This window comes from Salvelinus namaycush, chromosome 12, assembly GCF_016432855.1.
Source record: "Salvelinus namaycush isolate Seneca chromosome 12, SaNama_1.0, whole genome shotgun sequence".
NCBI lineage: Eukaryota > Metazoa > Chordata > Actinopteri > Salmoniformes > Salmonidae > Salvelinus > Salvelinus namaycush.
In genome coordinates this window covers 6,700,255-6,725,818 of record NC_052318.1, presented here as the reverse complement: position 1 = coordinate 6,725,818, position 25,564 = coordinate 6,700,255, and the positions used below count along the sequence as shown (strand labels likewise).

Sequence of the window (25,564 nt, the reverse complement as noted above, 5' to 3'; positions counted from 1 at the left end):
TAATAATAATATGCATATTGTACGAGCAAGAATTGAGTACGAGGCCGTTTGAAATGGGCACCTTTTATCCAGGCTACTCAATACTGCCCCTGCAGCCCAAAGAGGTTAATGCAGCTGGTGGCCACACCAGATACTGACTGTTACTTTTGATTTTGACCCCCCCTTTGTTCAGGGACACATTATTCAATTTATGTTAGTCACATGTCTGTGGAACTTGTTCAGTTTATGTCTCAGTTGTTGAATCTTGTTATGTTCATACAAACATTTACACATGCCAAGTTTGCTGAAAATAAACGCAGTTGACAGTGAGAGGACGTTTCTTTTTTTGCTGAGTTTACTACAGTCTTTTAAAAGAGTATTTATACTATAGTTTACTGTAAATACTATAGTATATGTCGTGTCTTTGGCTATGCCGGATTAAGTGATATGACATGCTATTCTATAAAATCGTTTCTCCGTAATTAATATTACCTGATTGAGCTAATCATGTAAATGTAATTAACTAGAGAGACAGGGCAACACGAAATAATATTTAGAGAGCTGTTATCTTCCGAATAAACTCTTAAAGACCTAGTAATATTTTACATCAATAGCAGTCAATATTAATCGTCACCTTAATTTAGTCTCATCTGAAAGTTGTAAATTCTTGGTTATCTTCACGAACCCTGGCTAACAAGTTGAATCAGCAATACAAAATTGGGTTGAATTATTTATTCACTAAATACCTAACTAATCACACAGAATTACATATACACAGAATGAATCATACCTTGATTACAAATGACGTCATAAAGGAAAACGTCCCTAGCGGGCGGAACAGATATATGACACAAAAGAAAAAGGGGGCTGGGTTTGAGTGAAAGAGCGTGAAGACTTGAGGAACAAAGGTACCAGCCATGCTATCGTAAATACAGTATCTTATGCATTCTAAATTACCGCCCATTTGGAAAAGGAAAAATCAATACATTTTTACTCTGAGCTGCGCTTCGGTAGGTTGGTGGTAGATGGAAGGCCGTGTTGCCCAACCGAGTCCTTTGTCCTTTGAAGAATGTCTCTGGTGGTAAATTGGATAGGTTGTAGTAACGTCGTTGTGTGGTAGACGGGATACTCTGTCTGTTCTTTCCTAGCCCACGTTTGCAGCTGCTGTTGCTAACTCAACGGCTAGGAGGTATCACTTCTGTAGTGAATAAGAGTTCAACGTTCATACCATTCGCAACCAAAGCTCACGCTGAGGTTGGCTTAGTTCTGTAGTTGACATGTTAGTCCTTTTAACGCAAAAGGCTGCAGACCTCACGTACTTGGAACAGGCGGTTATATTGTCGTCAAGGCTTTATATAGGAAGGGAGAGGAGGACGTGTTTGAAAAGTTTTATAACCCATGTTTCTTCACAGGGGCGGGCCACTGATTGAGCAGAGCCCTAACCTTATGAAAACCAAAATCTCTCATTTGGAAGCTAAAATTACATTTCATCTCTTCAACAATAATTTTATATTCAAACATTTCAATTGAACAACAATTCCATGTGACCCCGATAACTACAATGTGCAGACTTTCCACTGTAGAGTTTATGTCATTCTATCATTGATCAGAATGTCTCAGATGACAACCAACTGACATCATATTCATTAAGTACCACAGCATATGATCAATTGGTCAGATTACCAGAATATAGTTCATTTCCCCCCACCTTCTGATGTTCCCAGAATCTCTATGTTAACCAAATGTCACATCAGTAGGGTAGAGAGAGGAAAAAGGGGGGGAGAGGTATTTATGACTGTCATAAACCTACCCCCAGGCCAACGTCATGACATATACTACAGCATACTACACTAAATACTACAATATACTATAGTAAATACTGCTACAGTAAAGTCCGCAAAAACACTACAGTATAGCATTTATACCATGGTCTACTCTAGTATGTTTTTAATGTGGATGTGTTGTCATGCTAACAACAGAGACCAGTTTTGATTCAGACAGGAGGCATTTCCTTTCACCCCAGCACGGTTTGGGGAAACTTTTCTGCCTCTGCAGTCGCCTCAACAGCAGGGCTCTGTCTTTTTTCTGCCTCTCTGCAGTCGCCTCAACAGCAGGGCTCTCTGTCTTTTTTCTGCCTCTCTGCAGTCGCCTCAACAGCAGGGCTCTCTGTCTTTTTTCTGCCTCTCTGCAGTCGCCTCAACAGCAGGGCTCTCTGTCTTTTTTCTGCCTCTCTGTAATCGCCTCAACAGCAGGGCTCTCTGTCTTTTTTCTGCCTCTCTGCAGTCGCCTCAACAGCAGGGCTCTCTGTCTTTTTTCTGCCTCTCTGCAGTCGCCTCAACAGCAGGGCTCTTTTTTTGATGCTGCTGATCCCTCTCTCTGTCTCTGGAAGCGCCTTTTCCTCACCTGCTTAGAGCTCGGATACAGCCGGATACAGCCATCTGTATCTGTCAGCATGCCATAAAGCAGAGGACTTTGTAAGCAGAGAGAGAAATACGGTGCTGCTGTTTCTGCCTTCCTGGCTGTACTTCCTGGTACTTCACTTTAGAGATGTTTTATTGCTATCAGATGTATTTGTTGTTGATTTCTGTGTCCTGCTGAGGAGGAGGTCATGCTATTGGCCAACAGGAACAAACCAACCTACATGGGGAGTTGACTTTGTTTGTTTTGTGACCCGCTCCAGCACTGTGTGTCTCATCTCTTTACAGAGATGACAGAGATTACAGATCTTTACAGAGATTACCCTTGCCACCCCTGCCTGGTATCGACGGTCTGACTCATGCCTCTGTCTGCCACCCAGCAGTGTGCAACACCAGGCGAGCTGACTGACTGACCTGCTTTCTCCAGATGCACTGTGGGGCTGTGGTCTCAGAGAGAGAGAGAGAGAGACTTCTACAGAGCTCCCAGATACAGACTGGCCACACTCACTGATGCCTCATGTATTCTGGCCCATTTCCACATACAGCTCCCCATTCTCCTCTCACACTGCTGGTGCTGCACCCGGCCCATAGCCTGGGCCACTCATCCATGCTAAAGAGGGATTTACACCCAGGGCCGACCAGGCCATGCATGGCAGACAGGCAGTCAGACAGCGTGGGCCCACAACATCATGTCAGATATGGGCTGTTGTGGGCTGTGATGAATCATAAACCTACAAGATTACAGGAAGGGTTAGAATGTGGGTCACTGGGTCAGGGGTGGGGGAGGGGGATAGCAGTCATGGAAAAGGGATTTGATGCTGATGGTGAAAGTGCATTTGGAGAGCGGTTGACACGCACTGAAACGGAATGTTGTGATGTGAATCATAGAGCGACCCTAATCTCCGGATTGACAGCTGAGAAGTGGTGAGTAATGAGGACTGGCTGGGAATGCGCATCATGTGAATCTCTCAATAAAGTTTGTTAAACATAAAGTTGTTTTACAAATGTAATGCCAATGTGTCTTCTTCTCCTCAGTCTTTCTCTCCACATAGTTAAACACTTTAACACAACGTCGCCTTCTAATCCTACCCCCGGTGTGGTCAATGTAGCTAAGATTAGTGTCCTGGCCGGTACACTCTGCTGATTTCCCCTAACACTACACTTTGTCCTGATGAATCTGTATCTGGGAGCTCTGTAGGAGGCACTCCCTCTCTCTTGCTCTCTCTCTCTCTCTCTCTCTCTCTCTCTGTCTCTCTCTCTCTCTCTCTCTCTCGCTCTCTCGCTCTCTCTGACCACAGCCCTACCTGCCTGACTGCCGCTCTCTCTGTCAAATGAGCCTGTCTGCACAGATGACAGAGTTGCTGTGGAGAAACAACAGTCCCAGTCATTTCGCCTCATTCTCTACCTCTCTATGGAGGCTACTGCTGCTGCTTCTGTTGCTGTGAGAATACCAATTATAGTAATAGTCTGTCTGCAACACAATAAACACCAACGTCAGCTGGACTGTGTGTGTATGACACCTTGATTTAAAACCATTCCCGCAATGATCTAAAATTCAAACAAGTTTTGTCCTAGTTTTTAGATGCTGCCTCAACATATTGACCAAATTGTATGATTTATCACTCATTGATATTCCTGGCTCTGCCAAGCTGAGATGGAAAGGAGAGAGAAAATTGCCTTGTCGCCTGTTTAAACATCTGCCAGCATCTGCTAGGTGAACATAGTAGAATACAATATGCCTTGTGGTCTGTCAGCTCATCATTATATGAAACAAAACCATTCAAATGTCTAACTTCCTCAGGGTTATTTGGGGTCATTGGTATGGATTTGTTATGCTTATACAGGGTGTGTGTGTGTGTGTGTGTGTGTGTGTGTGTGTGTGTGTGTGTGTGTGTGTGTGTGTGTGTGTGTGTGTGTGTGTGTGTGTGTGTGTGTGTGTGTGTGTGTGTGTGTGTGTGTGTGTGTGTGTGTGTGTGTGTATGCTGGTGTCCAGTTCTGCTTGCTTTGTCAGCTGAAAACCGATACTTACAAAGAGAAAAAAATCCCATCTTTAGTTTCATCTGGATTTAGAGGATCAAAGCATGGCATGTACCCTTTTTAAAATAACATGACATTTATTTTATTTGACATATTTGCAATTTCTTTTCCGGTCCCCCACATATCTTGTAGACACTACTGATTGGGGGGAAAAATATAGTCAGTTACATATCGGGATATTATTTTTGACGATATATCACAATATTAGTTTTGACAATATTGCATTTTAATTTTTGCGCTACTTGGCTGTACTTGCATCAAAACACCAGTATTTTTACCTCATAGTTTGTTCTCGGTTTCTTTTTAAATAGGGAGCCAATGTGTTTTGAGCACCATAACTGATCAAAACAATTTCTCATGGCTCTCTCTGGTCCCTCTGCAGCAGACATATAGTGAGCAGCATGTTTGGAACATCAAAACGCAATAAAATCACAGTATAGAATCACACTACATATAGAATCACACTACACGTATAGAATCACACTACACCGTATAGAATCACACTACACCGTATAGAATCACACTACACCGTATAGAATCACACTACACCGTATAGAATCACACTACACAGTATAGAATCACACTACACAGTATAGAATCACACTACACATATAGAATCACACTACACCTATAGAATCACGCTACACATATAGAATCACACTACATATAGAATCACACTACACGTATAGAATCACACTATACATATAGAATCACACTACATATAGAATCACACTACACGTATAGAATCACACTACACATATAGAATCACACTACACATATAGAATCACACTACATACAGAATCACACTACACCTATAGAATCACGCTACACATATAGAATCACACTTCATATAGAATCACACTACACATACAGAATCACACTACACAAATAGAATCACACTACACATATAGAATCACACTACACATATAGAATCACACTACACATATAGAATCACACTATACATATAGAATCACACTATACATATAGAATCACACTATACATATAGAATCACACTCCATATATAATCACTATACATACAGAATCACAATACACATATAATCACACTACATATAGAATCACTATATATACAGAATCACACTACACATATAGAATCACGCTACACATATAGAATCACACTTCATATAGAATCACACTACACATACAGAATCACACTACACATATAGAATCACACTACACATACAGAATCACACTACACATATAGAATCACACTTCATATAGAATCACACTACATATAGAATCACCATACATATAGAATCACACTACACATATAGAATCACACTACACATATAGAATCACACTAAACATATAGAATTACTATACATATAGAATCACTACATATAGAATCACACTACACATATAGAATCACACTACACACATAGAATCACACTACACATATAGAAATACTATACATATAGAATCACACTAAACATATAGAATCACACTACACACATAGAATCACACTACACATATAGAAATACTACACATATAGAAATACTACACATATAGAATCACACTACATATAGAATCACACTACACATATAGAAATACGACACATATAGAATCACACTACACATATAGAATCACACTACACATATAGAATCACACTAAACATATATAATTACTATACATATAGAATCACACTACATATAGAATCACACTAAACATATAGAATCACACTACATATAGAATCACACTACACATATAGAATCACACTAAACATATAGAATCACACTAAACATATATAATTACTATACATATAGAATCACTACATATAGAATCACACTACACATATAGAATCACACTACACACATAGAATCACACTACACATATAGAAATACTATACATATAGAATCACACTAAACATATAGAATCACACTACACACACAGAATCACACTACACATATAGAAATACTACACATATAGAAATACTACACATATAGAATCACACTACATATAGAATCACACTACACATATAGAAATACGACACATATAGAATCACACTACACATATAGAATCACACTACACATATAGAATCACACTAAACATATATAATTACTATACATATAGAATCACACTACATATAGAATCACACTAAACATATAGAATCACACTACATATAGAATCACACTACACATATAGAATCACACTAAACATACAGAATTTCTATACATATAGAATCACACTACATATAGAATCGCACTACACATATAGAATCACACTACACATATAGAATTTCTATACATATAGAATCACACTACACATATAGAATCACACTACACATATAGAATCACACTACACATATAGAATTACTACACATATAGAATCACACTACATATAGAATTACACTAAACATATAGAATAACACTACACATATAGAATCACACTACATATAGAATCACACTACACATATAGAATCACACTAAACATATAGAATTGCTATACATATAGAATCACTCTACATATTGAATCGTGAGAATTGCAATACATATCGTATCGACACCTAAGTATAGTGATAATATTGTATTTTGAGGTCCCTGGCATTTCCCAGCCCTAGAAGACACTCTATGGATTGAAATGTAACTTTTTGTTATTGACTAATTAAAATGGTCTATGCGTAGAGATAATGATTACTGAGTATGCACTAATTTCCATTCTGGTTGGCTCAGTTGGTAGAGCATGGCCCTTGCAGCACCCGAGTTGTGGGTTTGATTTCCACGGGGGACCAGTACAAATGAAAATGTATACACTCACTAATGTAAGTTGCTCTGGATAATAGCGTCTGCAAAATAACTAAAAATGTAAATGTAAAATACTTGGAAGTGAGATACATTTATTTTTTACTGGTGTAATAGCGCAGACTGTCCAGTTGGGGGTGCTGTGGGGTAAGACTTAGCTCCCGTATGTTCTTTCTAGCAGCCTCAAGCAGACAGGTTGTATGGAACAGCTGGGTTTGACATTAAAGGATAAGCTATGATATCTGTTTAACTTCTCCCCAGGGGCCCACACCCTGGAAGAGATGATTGTGATTTCTGTGTGCGTGCTTGTTTGGCTGCTTGCTTACCTGTGATGGGTACTAACTTCTAAACTTAACATGAATAAGGATATTTGATATTTTATCATATTAGAACTGAGAGAGAAAGGGGAAAGTTTACATTCTGTCACAACATGTTATTGTTCTACACCAGGTATGCTATGGAGAGGTCAAGGGCCACAGTCTGGTTCAAGTCAACAGAACAGCCGTGAGTTGAGGAGGAGTGAGGAATTTTGGCCGAGGTCAGGTCAGGTGAAGTGAGAAAGAACAGGCATCACTAAAGTCCTGTCTAGCAACAGAGATGTATTGGCAGGCCAGATGTGTAAGGAGGAGACTCCGCATGGGAGGAAGGTTTAAATATATGTGCTTGTGTAAATATGTCTTTGTCTTATGCAGCTGTGTGACCCAGTGGGTGAATAAACTTGGTTTGAGCTTCACTAGTCCTCCGTGAGTTCTACTCTGTTTGTCAGAACCTAACACCTGCCTTCCTACATGTGTGTATTAGGTGGGGGTTTTGGTTGATACAAATATCCCTGTAAGAACCTCAATAATAATCAGTCACTGTGTATACAATGAGTCCAGCCCACAGAACGGCATCCAATTGGCTGTAGAGAAAGAGAATTAAAGGCTGTTGATGCAGTGAAATGAGCTGAGGGATTGAGACCTCGATCCAACTGGCACATCTGACCAGCCAGGTAAACTCAAGGCTTCGGATGCCTTAAACCTGACACTGAAGGGCACGAAGGTCATTGATGTGGCGCTGAGCTGTAAAAAGGTCCTACAAAGCTAATAAAGAAATATCTTTGTTTGATCGACTATGAGCCTGATGACATATTATTTCTGGCTTTACCTTATTGAAAATGCATGGACGCTCATATAAAGCATCTCCCAATGACAGTAGAGTAGAGCACCTTTGTTTGTTTAATGAGGGGCAGTGTCTGTGTCTTCTCCTGTTGCACTGACACAGTTGTCATGGTGATGGGATTATCATAGGGGCGCAGGCAGAGTCAGCGGGAGGCGGAACACTGCCTGATCCCCAGCATGCCCTTAGCCCCCGCCAGGGAAACGTCCAGATATTTCTTCTGTCAGCAGTATCGGGGTAAAAACAACAGGTCTCTCGAGTGGCGCAGTGGTCTAAAATAAAAAAAATAAAAAACAGGTCTCTGTTTTCAGTGTGCTGGCCATATGGTGCTGCTATTAAGCTCCCTGTGCAGAAAGCTGAACCAGGCCTGCAGGCAGACAGACCAGGCAGACAGACAGACAGACCAGGCAGACAGACAGACAGACCAGGTAGGCAGGCAGACCAGGTAGGCAGGCAGACCAAGCAGGCAGGCAGACTAGGCAGGCAGACAGACCAGGCAGGCAGACAGACCAAGCAGACATACCAGGCAGGTAGACAGACCAGTCAAACAGACAAGGTAGGCAGGCAGACAGACCAGGCAGACAGACCAGGCAGACAGACCAGGCAGGCAGACCGACCAGCAGCCAGACAGACCAAGCAGACAGACAGACCAGGCCGGGAACCCGCTCATTCAGCACATTTACTGAAGAGAGGAGGAGCAGGAAGGAGGAGGCTGTCTATTCTGAATGTTGTGTGGTGATCTTTCTGGTGCCCAGAGCTGCCAAGGCATCACCCAGGTGTGCGTTACACAGAGTGGAAGAGGAGAAGTCCAGTAGCTGTCAGACTCATGCTGGTTCCCAGACTTGCCCTCTACAAGATCATCAGCAGACTCCATCACCATCATCTATCGTCCTCTGACCAGCTCCCTCCACTCAAGCCATGAACTGACCCTCTCTGCAGAGGATGCAGCACTCAAGACTTGGCCTCTATTAGTTGACCCAGCCATGATATATCCACTGATGAAGTGCTTTGAGATGTCTATTATGAAACAAGTTTAATAAATTATTATTTATGTTAGTGTTGCTACTCTCTCTATCTCTCTCTCTTTCTCTATCCCTCTGTCTCTCTCTGTCTCTCTCTTTATCCATCCCTCTCTCTTTCTTTCTCGCTCTCTTTCTCTATCCCTCTGTCTCTCTCTTTATCCATCCCTCTATCTCTTTCTTTCTCACTCTCTCTCGCTCTCTTTCTCTCGCAGAGGCACAAAAGTGGGCATACAACCACTGCATCATAATTTGATCCAACACTCTCAAAAATCTCAAGTATGTGCCTATCCTAATGCTTGAGTTCCCAAGGACTTAGTGATGAGAACACTTCTATCCAGTACAGTACCACCATCGTTCCCCTCTGTGAGCTTCAGTAGGGATCCTGATTGAATATTTAGACAGCTAAGCCTGACGCTGCTCTATAGAATCATGTAGTAAGAGGGAATGACTGAATGGGAAAGAAACAGCTGTTTGGGCTGAGACACAGCACACCCTCTAAACCCTGTTCTGTTTGGGCTGAGACACAGCACACCCTCTAAACCCTGTTCTGTTTGGGCTGAGACACAGCACACCCTCTAAACCCTGTTCTGTTTGGGCTGAGACACAGCACACCCTCTAAACCCTGTTCTGTTTGGGCTGAGACACAGCACACCCTCTAAACCCTGTTCTGTTTGGGCTGAGACACAGCACACCCTCTAAACCCTGTTCTGTTTGGGCTGAGACACAGCACACCCTCTAAACCCTGTTCTGTTTGGGCTGAGACACAGCACACCCTCTAAACCCTGTTCTGTTTGGGCTGAGACACAGCACACCCTCTAAACCCTGTTCTGTTTGGGCTCAGACACAGCACACCCTCTAAACCCTGTTCTGTTTGGGCTGAGACACAGCACACCCTCTAAACCCTGTTCTGTTTGGGCTCAGACACAGCACACCCTCTAAACCCTGTTCTGTTTGGGCTCAGACACAGCACACCCTCTAAACCCTGTTCTGTTTGGGCTCAGACACAGCACACCCTCTAAACCCTGTTCTGTTTGGGCTCAGACACAGCACACCCTCTAAACCCTGTTCTGTTTGGGCTCAGACACAGCACACCCTCTAAACCCTGTTCTGTTTGGGCTGAGACACAGCACACCCTCTAAACCCTGTTCTGTTTGGGCTGAGACACAGCACACCCTCTAAACCCTGTTCTGTTTGGGCTGAGACACAGCACACCCTCTAAACCCTGTTCTGTTTGGGCTGAGACACAGCACACCCTCTAAACCCTGTTCTGTTTGGGCTCAGACACAGCACACCCTCTAAACCCTGTTCTGTTTGGGCTCAGACACAGCACACCCTCTAAACCCTGTTCTGTTTGGGCTCAGACACAGCACACCCTCTAAACCCTGTTCTGTTTGGGCTCAGACACAGCACACCCTCTAAACCCTGTTCTGTTTGGGCTGAGACACAGCACACCCTCTAAACCCTGTTCTGTTTGGGCTCAGACACAGCACACCCTCTAAACCCTGTTCTGTTTGGGCTGAGACACAGCACACCCTCTAAACCCTGTTCTGTTTGGGCTCAGACACAGCACACCCTCTAAACCCTGTTCTGTTTGGGCTGAGACACAGCACACCCTCTAAACCCTGTTCTGTTTGGGCTGAGACACAGCACACCCTCTAAACCCTGTTCTGTTTGGGCTGAGACACAGCACACCCTCTAAACCCTGTTCTGTTTGGGCTGAGACACAGCACACCCTCTAAACCCTGTTCTGTTTGGGCTCAGACACAGCACACCCTCTAAACCCTGTTCTGTTTGGGCTCAGACACAGCACACCCTCTAAACCCTGTTCTGTTTGGGCTCAGACACAGCACACCCTCTAAACCCTGTTCTGTTTGGGCTCAGACACAGCACACCCTCTAAACCCTGTTCTGTTTGGGCTCAGACACAGCACACCCTCTAAACCCTGTTCTGTTTGGGCTCAGACACAGCACACCCTCTAAACCCTGTTCTGTTTGGGCTGAGACACAGCACACCCTCTAAACCCTGTTCTGTTTGGGCTGAGACACAGCACACCCTCTAAACCCTGTTCTGTTTGGGCTGAGACACAGCACACCCTCTAAACCCTGTTCTGTTTGGGCTGAGACACAGCACACCCTCTAAACCCTGTTCTGTTTGGGCTGAGACACAGCACACCCTCTAAACCCTGTTCTGTTTGGGCTGAGACACAGCACACCCTCTAAACCCTGTTCTGTTTGGGCTGAGACACAGCACACCCTCTAAACCCTGTTCTGTTTGGGCTGAGACACAGCACACCCTCTAAACCCTGTTCTGTTTGGGCTGAGACACAGCACACCCTCTAAACCCTGTTTTGTTTGGGCTGAGACACAGCACACCCTCTAAACCCTGTTCTGTTTGGGCTCAGACACAGCACACCCTCTAAGGCAAATGGAGAGAGTAGTTGTACCTGCAGGCAACAGAGTTTACGGAGTGTGTTGCCATCTAGATGTCAGTAGAACTGCGCTGGGCTCTTCAGACATTATGTGTTGTGTACATTCTATTTGGGAGCCTCTGTGTTCTGTGTTCAGTGTTCTGTGTTCTGTGTTCAGTGTTCTGTGCTGCATTTGGAGGGGAGCCACACTGTCTGCTGGGTGTCTAGGGAGCTGCCTGTGCATGGCTTGTTCCAAGTCTTTTACTAGTCCTCCTGGGTCCTCCCGAATCCTGCTCACAGGTGATAGACATCTCTGTCACAGGTTCACCAGCACTGTCATATGTGGTATGATTTCAGACACAGCCCTGGACAGTATAGGAATATTTAATGTCTTTGCAAGACAGGTTGAATTAGATGTCACATAAAATAGATTCACCTCGCCACACTAGGCCGTCAGTAGGCCCATCTTACATGTATTGATTTGAGAAACAGAAAAGTTTTTTCCCTGGTTCACAGCTGATGCACAGGAGCTTTTTCATTAGAGATCAAATGCAGTGTATAAAGTCTATCTGGTCTACTTATAGACAACAGTCTCTGGTAGTATCTGGTCTACTTATAGACAACAGTCTCTGGTAGTATCTGGTCTACTAATAGACAACAGTCTCTGGTAGTATCTGGTCTACTTATAGACAGCAGTCTCTGGTAGTATCTGGTCTACTGCCAGTCCTTGTCATAGTGGTTCTTTCACAGAGAGGGCTCATTTCCTCAGAGATTGATCAAAAACAGATGAAACAAAAGGTTAAGTGATGCAGTGAAATTGTCTTTGTTCAGAAATGTTTACCTGAAATTGATTGCTGCCTTTAAGTAATCTTTTGTTAAGGTTTTTAAACTACTTTGCATTTCTCCTTTTTGTGCACAACAGGAAGTATGTGTCATTTCACTATGAATTAATGATTTAATGCGAGTCAAGGACCTGTTTTTCTATCTAAGGATTAGGCTTTGGCTATTGATTCCTGGCTTGCATGGAACTAGAAATAAAGAGAACAAAGGGTAGGATAGGAAAGCATTAATGAAGTGTAGAAATGAACTGGTCATGTGACGTCTGTCAATGAGTCAAATGTATTGATGAATGTTGCATCTGGCGAGATAGGCAGAGATTAAAGAGCGAGAGAGGACCGTGGGACGGGTCACTCTGTCATCATCTGATCTGGCCTGGATGAATCACAGATATAGGGCCTCTGTCTCACGAGGACAGTTATTTCCCCAGGTCTTTGCTGTAAATGACAATGTATTCCCAGTCAACTCAACTGGTAAAATAAGAAAGAAATAAAATACAATTAAAATGACACACAACCCACTATACAGGAGTAGGCTATAGGGAAAAGACAAATCCTTTGAGCCATACATGTGAAATGCATGCTGGTATTATTATGACTTGGCATGGTCATAAATAATGTCTGAATTATTTTACATTTTATCTTCTTGATTTAGTATCCAGCATGTACAGTTGGCCCACACAAAACGGTGTTTGACAGCAATATCAAAAACCCAAACCATGTTAGTGTATGTTGTATGTGATTCTGCAATGTTATTGTTGCTGTTTTCATGGATCCCAGCCCAGGGGCCTGTTGCACAAAACTAGGATAAGGGATTAAGCCAGGATATCTTGGTGATCCTGGCTCAATTGATCCGTAATCCGGTTGCACTAAAGAAGGATAGGGGGCAGGAGGATATGTTATGGTATAAATTACCATGGAGATTTATTCTGTGGAGCTAGCCTGCTCCAGACCAGGCTAAATTCCAGGATCTATTTAATCTCATCCCTAATGTCAGTCAGCAGTCACCACAAATGGAAACCAATAGTTATTTCACTGCTCACTATACATTGTTATCACATATAACTAGACCCACTGTCATTATTTAAACGTTTGTGATCATTAATTTCAATGATTTTGGATAAAAAATGATTTTTAGATGATGTTGCTATCATTAGATAATTTACAGTTTCCCATAGACTATAAGGCTATATATAAAATGATAGAATATTAGGGCCACAGAGGGGAAAGAAACACAAGTCATAATATTGTAACCAGTTGTTTTAAAGGAGGACAGTTGTTAAAATGACAGATGTGGGGCATTTCGTGAAATTGTACTTCAGTATGGTTTCATAAACAAAGACATGCTGATGTGCCAGAATATTAAGTATCACATTGTCATAAGTATCAAAACTGTAAAAACAATATGTAGCTTTTCTGCAGAAAGAACCAGCCTCATAAATGTATGACTTTATCCTTTTTCTTCAGTGTGGCCCTAGTACTCTGTCATATAAACAAATACACATTCCATATGAATATAAAAACACAATGTGTAACATTATGTTCCTTTATTGAATAAGGACAAAACAAAGCAGGTAAACCATCAGCTCCTTTCGAAACTGAAGTCACAGTGACTCTACAAGATGGAAAGCACAGAATCCAAGCATATTATACAAAATGATACATACACATTCAAAGGTCTGTATATAACACACCCTGCATGTCTGCACACTAAAATAAATGCAGGACAAATCCATACACATCAACTGAACAGACAAATGAATGGATGCAGTAGCCTCCCTGCAGCCTTGTATTACACACAGTATACCGCACAAACATCATAAGAGGCCAAATTCGTAAAAAAACGAACCCAAAAAAACCCAAATTCCTCTGCCACCGCAGGACATATTTAACCAAAATTGAAAGCACACATACTAACTAAAATAATTCAACACATATTGGTCCCTCAGCAGCCGACCACTGTCGTCATCAGGGAAGATTGCCGGATTGTCCCAGTCCATGGCTGGTGGCACTCTGGGGGCCCTCTCCTTCCTCAGGCAGGCCACATTGTGGAGGACAGCACAAGCCACAGTAATATCACATGCCCTAACAGGGCTGACCCTTAATTTGTGAAGGCAGTGAAAGCGTGCCTTCAGGAGGCCAAAGGTCATTTCAACTCTGGCCCTGGTCCTGGCATGGGCATGGTTGTAGGCCTGCTGTGCTTCCTGGGGGTCTGTGAAAGGTGTCAGGAGAAAAGGCTGGCAGCCATACCCCCTGTCTCCCAGCAACACACCAGAGAATTCACCTGTCAACACAAAATCTCATCATTACTACCTCATAAACACAGTGATATTCTTGACACAGCCATGATGGTTATAAATAGGGGTTGTGTGGCTTACCTTGTGATAGGCACTGATAGATTTCAGAGGCCCGAAAGATTCTGGAGTCATGGACTGAGCCAGGCCATTTTGCCACAACATTGCTGATCACACAGTCAGCATTGCAGACCATCTGAAATCATAAGATGAGGAATATTACACCAATCAATGCACATCACTGGCAATGCAGAGTGTTCGTCAATGGACAATATCAAAAAGTTATGTTCACCTGAACATTAATGCTGTGAAAGGATTTCCTATTCACAAAATCGGCCTCATGGGCACCTGAGGGGGCTTTTATCCTTATGTGTGTGCAGTCCACTGCACCAATGACATTGGGGAAACCTGTCACACAAAGTAATGAGTATCCTACTATGTGTTAACAGTTGTCCTGTAATTTGTAGATCCTCTTACCTGCAATCCTATAGAACTCCTCTTTGATGTCACAGAGTCTTCTGTGGCCAGGGAAGGAGATGAAGACATCTGCTAATGCTTTGATAGCCAGACACACACTCCTTATTGTGCGGCAAATTGTGGCCTTGTTCAGCTGTTCTGCATCCCCCACTGAGTACAGGAAGGCTCCACTAGCAAAAAAGCGCAAGGCCACAAACCATTTGCTCCACACTCAGTGCATGGCTCCGTGCAGTGCGGTGCTTAATCCTGGGACCCAGTAGTCTGCATAGATACCTGATGCCATCTGCAGAAAACCTGTATCTTTCATATAGATGGTCATCAGGGAAGGCCAGTGGGTCCAACCGGTCCCTGAAGACCCTTTCTCGCCTGAAGGCTCTCCTCAGCACAAGTGCTTCTTCATCCACCACATCTCGCACGAATGGGCATGCCATTGTCAGAGCAGAAAGGAACAGACAATTTTGGGCCTTCATATAGGCTAGTGGCCACACCTGGTGCTGGGGGGGTGGGCAAAAGAGGGCGATGCCTTATAACGATGACTTGGTTGTACTGATTGCTGGGAAAATAAAAAAAACCTTAGAAAGATGCCACCGTCCTGTGTGCTCACAATAAGAGCTCATATGTCATGGCTCACTTGACTTTACGAGAATATACCTAATTTTTATTTTGAGCTGTGTCATCTTCTTGGAGCTGGGGGAGGAAAGAAAAATAATGATTAATACATTTGTGTTACAGTTAGCATACAGTGTACATTGAAGGCATATCTCACCTCCCTCTCAAGTTTTTTTATTTCAAGGTCCAGTTTCCTAATTGTCCTCTTTTTTATTTCGGACTCCAGTGCAAGATTTTCCATCTTTTTCTTCTTGTACTGAATGTCTATGTCTGCCAGTTCTATTTGGCGCCGGAGGTGGTTGCCATACAACTTTCTGATAGCTTGTGAGCTCTGTGAACACAATACAATTAGCGCAGCTGGAATTTGGCAGGATGTGGTGTCCTTTTATTAATACGCACTATGTTGCCAGGCTGGTTTTCCCACTGTATAGCATCTGGGTCCTGTAAAAGAAATTAGATTTTTTGATTTTGATGAGGACTCCTCACCATTGTAGAGTAAATAGTACTTTCACAGTCTTAACATGATACCTCATGCCTTCTGGAATCCAGAGAGATGGTCTCCTCCTCATCATCGTCTCCATCATGTGCTGTTGCTGCTGCACTGGGGCCTTCACCCTATCACATTTAATCGGATTCATATTGAAGCTAGTAGACAAGACATGCCAGGCCTACAGTATGCCTTTGATGGAGTACTCACTGGATCAGCATCGTCTGGTGCTTGTGCTGGTGGCTCTAACAGGAACACAGTGCTGCCAGACACTGCAAGGCAATAGGTAAACCAAAGTCAGACAGTCCAAATTGATTCAATATGAATGTGGTTGTATCCCATGTAGAGATGGAAGGACATACCTTGAATGAAGCGGGTGGCATCTTGGGAGGAACCTATGCTCGTCTCTTTCCCCCCAGGGATCCCCTCTAAGACGGGCCTGCCTTTATTTAGCTCCAAGGCCATGTCCTCTGCTGGGGTAAGGTCAGCCTTTGGTGACCCACCACCCGTGCCTTGTCTGTGGGTATTCTTTTTCACTGCTAAAACAGTACAGACAATGTGTGAGCAGGCACCTTCTGGGTACAATATATGCTTGTGCTTTGTTAAATATTAGTCAGGGACCATACCATTCTGCAGAATGTTCTTGTATTTGATTTTGACCTGCTGCCATGTCCGTTTTGGCCCGTTCATGTTTAATCTACACACACACACACACACACACACACACACACACACACACATTTAATGGAGTCACACTGCAAAAAATTACTTGGTATTTTTGTCTTGTTTTCAGTAAAAATATCAAAAAATTTATCATAGCTTTATACAGTGTGATGGAGTTACTTTACACAATTTCACTCATATCTGCAGTGCATTTCAATTAAAAATTTAACCGTTTCATAATTACAGTACAACTGCATTTTTGGAGATGTGAATTAAATATTTGAATTGTAATTGTGATGTTTCAGCGGAGCGGTGAGTGTGTAATTGTGCACTACTTACGCATTCAGGCGGTCTGCAATACTTTGCCACGCTTTTTCTCTTTGCTTTATCACTGTGGCGGTGTTGCCTTTCTTCTTAATTATATCTTTTACCTCCTCGTATGCCTCCATGAGGATTTGTGCTTCCGACGGGGAAAAGTACGCGGCTCTAGTTGCCATGGTAAATCCGTTAATCTGTGATCTGTGGCGGGGTCTATTTGAGTGAGCCGTGAGCGCGCACCTATCCAGGATTGGTTTCACCTGGCTTAATGAATCCGTGTCTGCTCATCCTGGCTTGGTCTTTGTGCAACCAATTAAGCCTGGACGCACATGTTTTGGCTTCATTGAGCTCAGCTGAGTCATTTATCCCGGATGTCTTAATTCTACTTTTGTGCAACAGGCCCCAGGACTAAAACAATGATTGTCACTGGGGACCAGTAAAACTACACATTTCACTGCATCTATCCGGTGTATGTGACAATAAAACATAACATTTTATTAGTATTTCTTAGGTTTCTTAAAATAAACTAGACACATTCTGTAAGTAATATGGCATCCTATTTTACAACTGTTGAAAGAGACAGAGAATGTTTCTATTGGTATTATATAATGTAGATTCCCTGTCAACAACACAGCATTCATCATCATCATCGTTCAGAAGAGAATTCAGGTCTAGATATTCTGCCTTCTCTTCTGAACGATGATGACTATACCTCCTACTCATGGGGATCATCATCAGAGAGAGACAGAGACAGAGAGACAGAGACAGAGAGAGACAGACAGACAGACAGACAGACAGTCTATTAATTGATTACATGTGAGGGTGTGTGAGAGAGACAGTTGATTCATTGATTCCCTGAGAGAGAGAGCGTTTGGAAAGTATTCAGACCCCTTGACTTTTTCCACATTCTGTTACGTTACAGCCTTATTCAGAATGGCTTACATTTTCCCCCCTCATCAATTTAACACAGTACCCCATAATGACAAAGCAAATGTATTGATCAAAAAAACTGAAATATGACATTTGCATAAGTATTCAGACCCTTTACTCAGTACTTTGTTGAAGCACCTTTGGCAGCGATTACAGCCTCGACTCTTCTTGGGTATGACGCAACAAGCTTAGCACACCAGTATTTGGGGAGTTTCTCCCATTCTTCTCTGCAGATCCTCTCAAGCTCTGTCAGGTTGGATGGGGAGCGTCGCTGCACAGCTATTTTTAGGACTCTCCAGAGATATTCGATCAGGTTCAAGTCTGGGCTCTGGCTGGGCCATTCAAGGACATTCAGAGACTTGTCCCGAAGCCACTCCTGCGTTGTCTTGGCTGTGTGCTTGTCCTGTTGGAAGGTGAACCTTCACTCTGGAGCAGGTTTTCATCAAGGATCTCTCTGTACTTTGCTCCGTTCATCTTTCCCTCGATCCTGACTAGTCTCCCAGTCCCTGCTGCTGAAAAACATCCCCACAGCATGATGCTGCCACCACCATGACATTCAGGCCAAAGAGTTCAATTTTGGTTTCATCAGACTAGATATTCTTGTTTCTAGTGGTCTGAGAGTCATTTAGGTGCCTTTTGGCACACTCCAAGCATCTGTCATTGTCACGTCCTGACCATAGTTCTTATGTGTTTTGCTTGTTTTAGTGCTGGTCAGGACGTGAGCTGGGTGGGCATTCTATGTTGTGTGTCTAGTTTGTCTGTTTCTGTGTTCGGCCTAATATGGTTCTCAATCAGAGGCAGCTGTCAATCGTTGTCCCTGATTGAGAATCATATATAGGTGGCTTGTTTTGTGTTGGGATTTTGTGGGTGGTTGTTTCCTGTGTCAGTGTTTGTGCCACACGGGACTGTGACGGTTAGTTTGTTTGTTATTTTGTATAGTGTCTTGTCTTCGTGTATATTAAATCATGGAAACTTACCACGCTGCACATTGGTCCTCCGATCCTTCTCGCCTCTCCTCGTCCGAGGAGGAGGAAGAGCTAGACTGCCGTTACAGTCATGTGCCTTTTGCTGAGGAGTGGCTTCCGTCTGGCCACTCTACTATAAAGGCCTGATTTGGTGGAGTGCTGCAGAGATGGTTGTCCTTCTGGAAGGTTCTCCCATCTCCACAGAAGAACTCTGGAGCTCTGACAGAACTCCAGAGTTCTCCCCAGACTGCTCAGTTTGGCCAGGCCGCCAGCTCTAGGAAGAGTCTAGGTGATTCCAAACGTCTTCCATTTAAGAATGATGGAGGCCACTGTGTTCTGGGGACCTTCATTGTTGCAGAAATGTTTTGGTACCCTTCCCCAGATCTGTGCCTTGACACAATCCTGTCTCGGAGCTCTACAGACAAGTCCTTCGACCTCATGGCTTGGTTTTTGCTCTGACATGCACTGTCAACTGTGGGACCTTATAGACAGGTGTGTGCCTTTCCAAATCATGTCCAACCAATTGAATTTACAACAGGTGGACTCCAATCAAGTTGTAGAAACATCTCAAGGATGATCAATGGAAACAGGATGCACCTGAGATCAATTACAATTTTAGCAAAGGGTCTGAATACTCATGTAAATAAGGTATTTCAGTTTTTTGTTCTGGCCCAATCCATCGGTTTCCGGGACCAATCAGATCCAGACTCATTGCGGAGAAGAAAGGAATGTCCGTGAGCGTGGCATAGCGTTTGGCCGGAGCAAGGAGTTTGTGAAGCCAGGCTCTCTCACCCTCTTCTTCCCATCCTCCTCTTCCTCTCCTCTATTTTACTCTACCTTGCAGCTCCGGTCCGAACCCCCTCCTGCCTAAAATAGACGAGTTGGCTCTCTTCCTAACAGCAGTTTGTGGAGCATATTGAGGTGTCTAGTGGCAAAACTGATTTTCTAAATCATTCCTCTCTCGTTGCTAATTCAGACTGCTATTAAAACATTCTCTACAAGAGAACCTCTGAGACCTCACCACCTGAAGAGAATACATCTCCAATAGTACCCTTATAATCATTCTATACTTTTACCATTCTTTTCTTCAGAATAGGTCTGTGTCTGAGCAGCTACACTTTTAGAAAAAAGGGTTCCAAAAGGGTACTTCGGCTGTCCCCGTAGGAGAACCCTTTTTGGTTCCTGGCAGAACCCTTTTTGGTTTCATGTAGGGGTTTCATGTAGAACCCTCTGTTTGAAGGGTTCTACTTGGAACCTGAAAGGGTTCTACCTGGAACCAAAAATGGTTCTTCAAAGGGTTCTCCTATGGGGACAGCCGAAGAACCATTTAAGGTTCTAGATAGCAACTTGTGTACACAAAACAGTCCTGTTTCCCAGTTATTCACGAGGGCAGTTGTGACAGTTCTGCAGTCAGTCATGTCTTGTTGTATCACATTGTTCTATACAATACAATGACTCTGTTAGCTGATCCCAGGTCAGAGTCCTATGTGGACAGCCAAATAACCCTGTACTACTGTATTAGCCCAGTCTTATGAGCAGGGTGGATGGCTAGTAAGCATAGCACTGCACAGCTAAGCCTGTGAAGCTGTGGACCTAGCTACTTCCCCTGGTTGAGCAGAGCACACTGACTGGGGTGGTGGCTCTGGGCTCGGTTTGGACGGAGGAGGGCCAGGCAATGGAGAGATGGAGAGAGAGAGAGAGAGAGAGAAGGGGGGATGGGAGAGAGGAAACACAACAGACCAGGATTATTCCCCATAGCCACTGCAGCAGCAGCGAGGAGGGCACAGGGGGCAGGTTGAACGACAGAGACAATTTGGAGGCAGACTCTGGCCATGCATGTTCTCTGTGGAGGACAACACTGTGTGTTCTCATCAGGCTCCATCCCCCAGGCCATGTAATTATGACGCCATCTACAAGAGAGATTGTGTGTTAAAATAAAGCCATTACTGTCTGGGTGTTTCTGATGCTCAGTGCTTGAAGCAGGTGTCCCATTATAATAGAAGGTGCTGGAATACTCTGCATTATACACTCCAATGACTGATGTAATGATGATTCTGAGATCACACTTAGGTGTGCACACACACACACACACACACACACACACACACACACACACACACACACAGTAACGGTTTTGACTTGAGGTTATTTATAGGGGTGCCAGGTAGGTTGTGCCTACCAGAGAAAGAATTGGTTTCTCCTTTTAGTTTGGGAGGGAATGAGTCCCATCTGGTCCGTCAAGTCACACCAATACAAAGGACTTATGTAAAAGTCAGGATGGAAATATACTTTTCATAAACCCCTTAAAACATTGGAAAGAACTTCAAACAAGTGTATTCTTTTGCGTGGTTGTATTAACAACATAAATGATCACACAACAATATAACAATTAATGCACTTATGTTCATTTAGAAATGTCCTGTACCTCGGGCATAAAAAGAGTCCAGCCCGGTAAATAAGTTCAGTGACTCAAGTGACCTTAGTCACGCAACGTTTGTCCGTAGCGTAAACCCAGTATATTCATACACTCAAAATAACACTTATTTTGCAACACAACTATAAAGCGTATCAAAGACTAACCAAAGAATAATACGTCCTCACAACTACATAAATCACAGTATACATCACCCCAAACAAATGAAATACCGTGTACAAAAAGTTGTAGTCAGTCGGTCAGTCAGACAATCCGCCAACAGATCTCCAGCGGAGAAAAGGCCACGAAAATCAACGGAGAGTTGTAGTCCACAGACGCACAGAGTGGATCCAATCCTGGGTAAACTCGCTTTAAGGCTACAAAACACACTGTAAGGCAACAAAACAAACGTAATGGCGAAGCTTCATGAACTGAAGGTAGTACACATCCTCATTCATGTCTCAATCCCAACTTCACCTTTGCGCAGCTGATGCTGGCTATTTAATGGGGAATTAAAGGGGAAGCGCCCTATTAGAAGGAGAAGCACTGAGACGGTTCAGAAATATTCAGGGCCGTCACAACACACACACACACACACACACACACACACACACACACACACACACACACACACACACACACACACACACACACACACACACACACACACACACACACACACACACACACACTAGGCCTGGGAATTGCCAGGGACCTCACGAGACGATATTATCACTATACTTAGGTGCCGATACGACATGTATTGTGATCCTATATGTAGTGTGATTTTATATGTAGTGTGATCCTATATGTAGTGTGATTCTATATGTAGTGTGATTTTATATGTAGTGTGATTCTATATGTAGTGTATGATTCTATATGTAATGTGATTCTATATGTAGTGTCATTTCTTACAGTTGAAGTCGGAAGTTTACATACATACATTAAACTCAGTTTTTCATTCCTGACATTTAATCCTAGTAAAAATTCCCTGTCTTAGATCAGTTAGGATCACCACTTTATTTTAAGAATGTGAAATGTCAGAATAATAGTAGAGAGAATGATTTATTTCAGCTTGTATTTCTGATTATATATGTATAGTGATTCAATATGTAGTGTGATTCTATATGTAGTGTGATTCTATATGTAGTGTGATTATATATGTATAGTGTGATTCTATATGTAGTGTGATTCTATATGTATAGTTATTCTATATGTAGTGTGATTCGATGCTGTGATTTTATTGCGTTTTGATGTTCCAAACATGTTGCTCACTATATGCCTGCTGCAGAGGGACCAGAGAGAGCCATGAGAAAAATAGTTTTGTTCAGCCATGGTCCTTAAAACAAATTACCTCCCTATTTAAAAAGAAACAGAGAACAAACTATGAAGGGAAAATACTGCCGTTTGGATGCAAGTACAGCTGACTACCGCAAAAAATAATATTGCGATATTGTCAAAATAATATGATATATCATTAAAAATAAAATCCGGATATGTAACCGTATCCATTTTTTCCCCCCATCACACACGCACACACGCACACACGCACACACGCACACACACACACACACACACACACACACACACACACACACACACACACACACACACACACACACACACACACACACACACACACACACACACACACACACACACACACACACACACAGGTAGAGGTTTCAGTCAACAGACTGCTGCTGTGGTTGTGTGTTCTGGAAGCTGAAGGTTTCATTAGATCAGTCAGATTGTTGATCTCAGTCTGGGCTCCTTCAAAGCTTTTTCCACCCCCTACAGTATAAGCCCCTTAGACCATTGTGTGTGTGTGTGTGTGTGTGTGTGTGTGTGTGTGTGTGTGTGTGTGTGTGTGTGTGTGTGTGTGTGTGTGTGTGTGTGTGTGTGTGTGTGTGTGTGTGTGTGTGTGTGTGTGTGTGTGTGTGTGTGTGTGTGTCAGAGCTTTTGTTTGTGCGCGCTGCTGTGTGTCTGTCTGTCAGAAGACGCAGTAAAGAGTCATTTAGTTCACAGCCCTATAGTACCGCTGTTCCATCCTCCTTCCCCAGGACAGCAATGAGCTCTGCTTGTTAATGTCATCCATCAGAAGGCTTCTCTTAATGCAGTCTCTCAGTCTCTCAGTCTTTCAGTCTCCCAGTCTCTCAGTCTCCCAGTCTCTCAGTCTCCCAGTCTCCCAGTCTCCCAGTCTCCCAGTCTCTCAGTCTCCCAGTCTCTCAGTCTCTCAGTCTCTCAGTCTCTCAGTCTCCCAGTCTCTCAGTCTCTCAGTCTCTCAGTCTCCCAGTCTCTCAGTCTCTCAGTCTCCCAGTCTCTCAGTCTCTCAGTCTCTCAGTCTCTCAGTCTCTCAGTCTCCCAGTCTCCCAGTCTCTGTCTCTCAGTCTCCCAGTCTCCCAGTCTCTCAGTCTCTCAGTCTCCCAGTCTCTGTCTCCCAGTCTCTGTCTCCCAGTCTCTGTCTCCCAGTCTCTCAGTCTCCCAGTCTCTCAGTCTCTCAGTCTCCCAGTCTCCCACTTATAGAGCACATCACTGTGTGGTGATTCTGGAAATCAATGCCTTTTTAATTCCCTCTTCCTTTCCATATACGCTTCAGCGCCCAAATAGAATGATCATAATAGTTTGTTAAGCCCAGCATGAAGGCAAAGACAGATTCTATGCCATTTAGAGTGAATGTGAATACAGATGATTCATGGGCTGGTGAGGACTATCTCCTAAAAGGATTAGGGGTTGAGGGTATAGGTTTGTCATGGTGAGGGGACAATCAGATTGGGATATTCAACTGGTCACAGGTTTTGGCGTGGATGGAACTTCTATTCATTGTATGCATGAGTGACCCTCATTATTGGGGGATGTAGATAATGTAGGTGATTTATTCCCACCTAGCTGAAGGGTAGTGGGCTGTTAAATAACCTTTGCTATAGCATAATGTTTCAACATGTAGGGGCAGGATTGGCAGGGGAACATCTCAGACAGACACCCACCCTCACCACCATGTCCAAATTCAACCAGGGGAAATGTAATTGGAAATTGGGTTTGTGAGAGAACACAAATGAGAAAACACACAGACACACACACTTTTTGGGGCAACAATTATCAGGAAGGATTAGGAAGCTATCCTTTTTTTTTGTGATGTTTTTGGAGATCAAATTGAGCAAATCTGTTGAAGTTTGACCACCATGTCCCCCTGATATGAAGGGTGCACACTGTCCCCGCATGTTTGCAAATATCACTGTGATGCTGACGCAGGTCGACAGAGGCAACCTGTCGGGGAGGAGCCAATAATGCAATGCGCGAGTGGAGCAGTTGCAACAGCAGGCAGCAGTGGAGCACAGGGAGTCAAGATGGCGTCGCTGTGAGAGGGAGTGACTGACAGACAGAGAGAGAACCTTGCAGGGAGCACTGGGAGCCAAGATGGCGTCGCTGTGAGAGGGAGTGACTGACAGACAGAGAGAGAACCTTGCAGGGAGCACTGGGAGCCAATATGGCGTCGCTGTGAGAGGGAGTGACTGACAGACAGAGAGAGAACCTTGCAGGGAGCACTGGGAGCCAAGATGGCGTCGCTGTGAGAGGGAGTGACTGACAGACAGAGAGAGAACCTTGCAGGGAGCACTGGGAGCCAAGATGGCGTCGCTGTGAGAGGGAGTGACTGACAGACAGAGAGAGAACCTTGCAGGGAGCACTGGGAGCCAAGATGGCGTCGCTGTGAGAGGGAGTGACTGACAGACAGAGAGAGAACCTTGCAGGGAACACTGGGAGCCAAGATGGCGTCGCTGTGAGAGGGAGTGACTGA

At 43.5% G+C, this 25,564-nt stretch overlaps 1 protein-coding gene across 1 annotated transcript in view; it reads left to right on the top strand.

The window, feature by feature from the left end:
* Positions 1-25,564, top strand: part of LOC120056438 (serine/threonine-protein phosphatase 2A 55 kDa regulatory subunit B beta isoform) — a 154,612-nt gene that overhangs the window by 34,052 nt on the left and 94,996 nt on the right. The gene's annotated exons all lie outside the window — the stretch shown is intronic.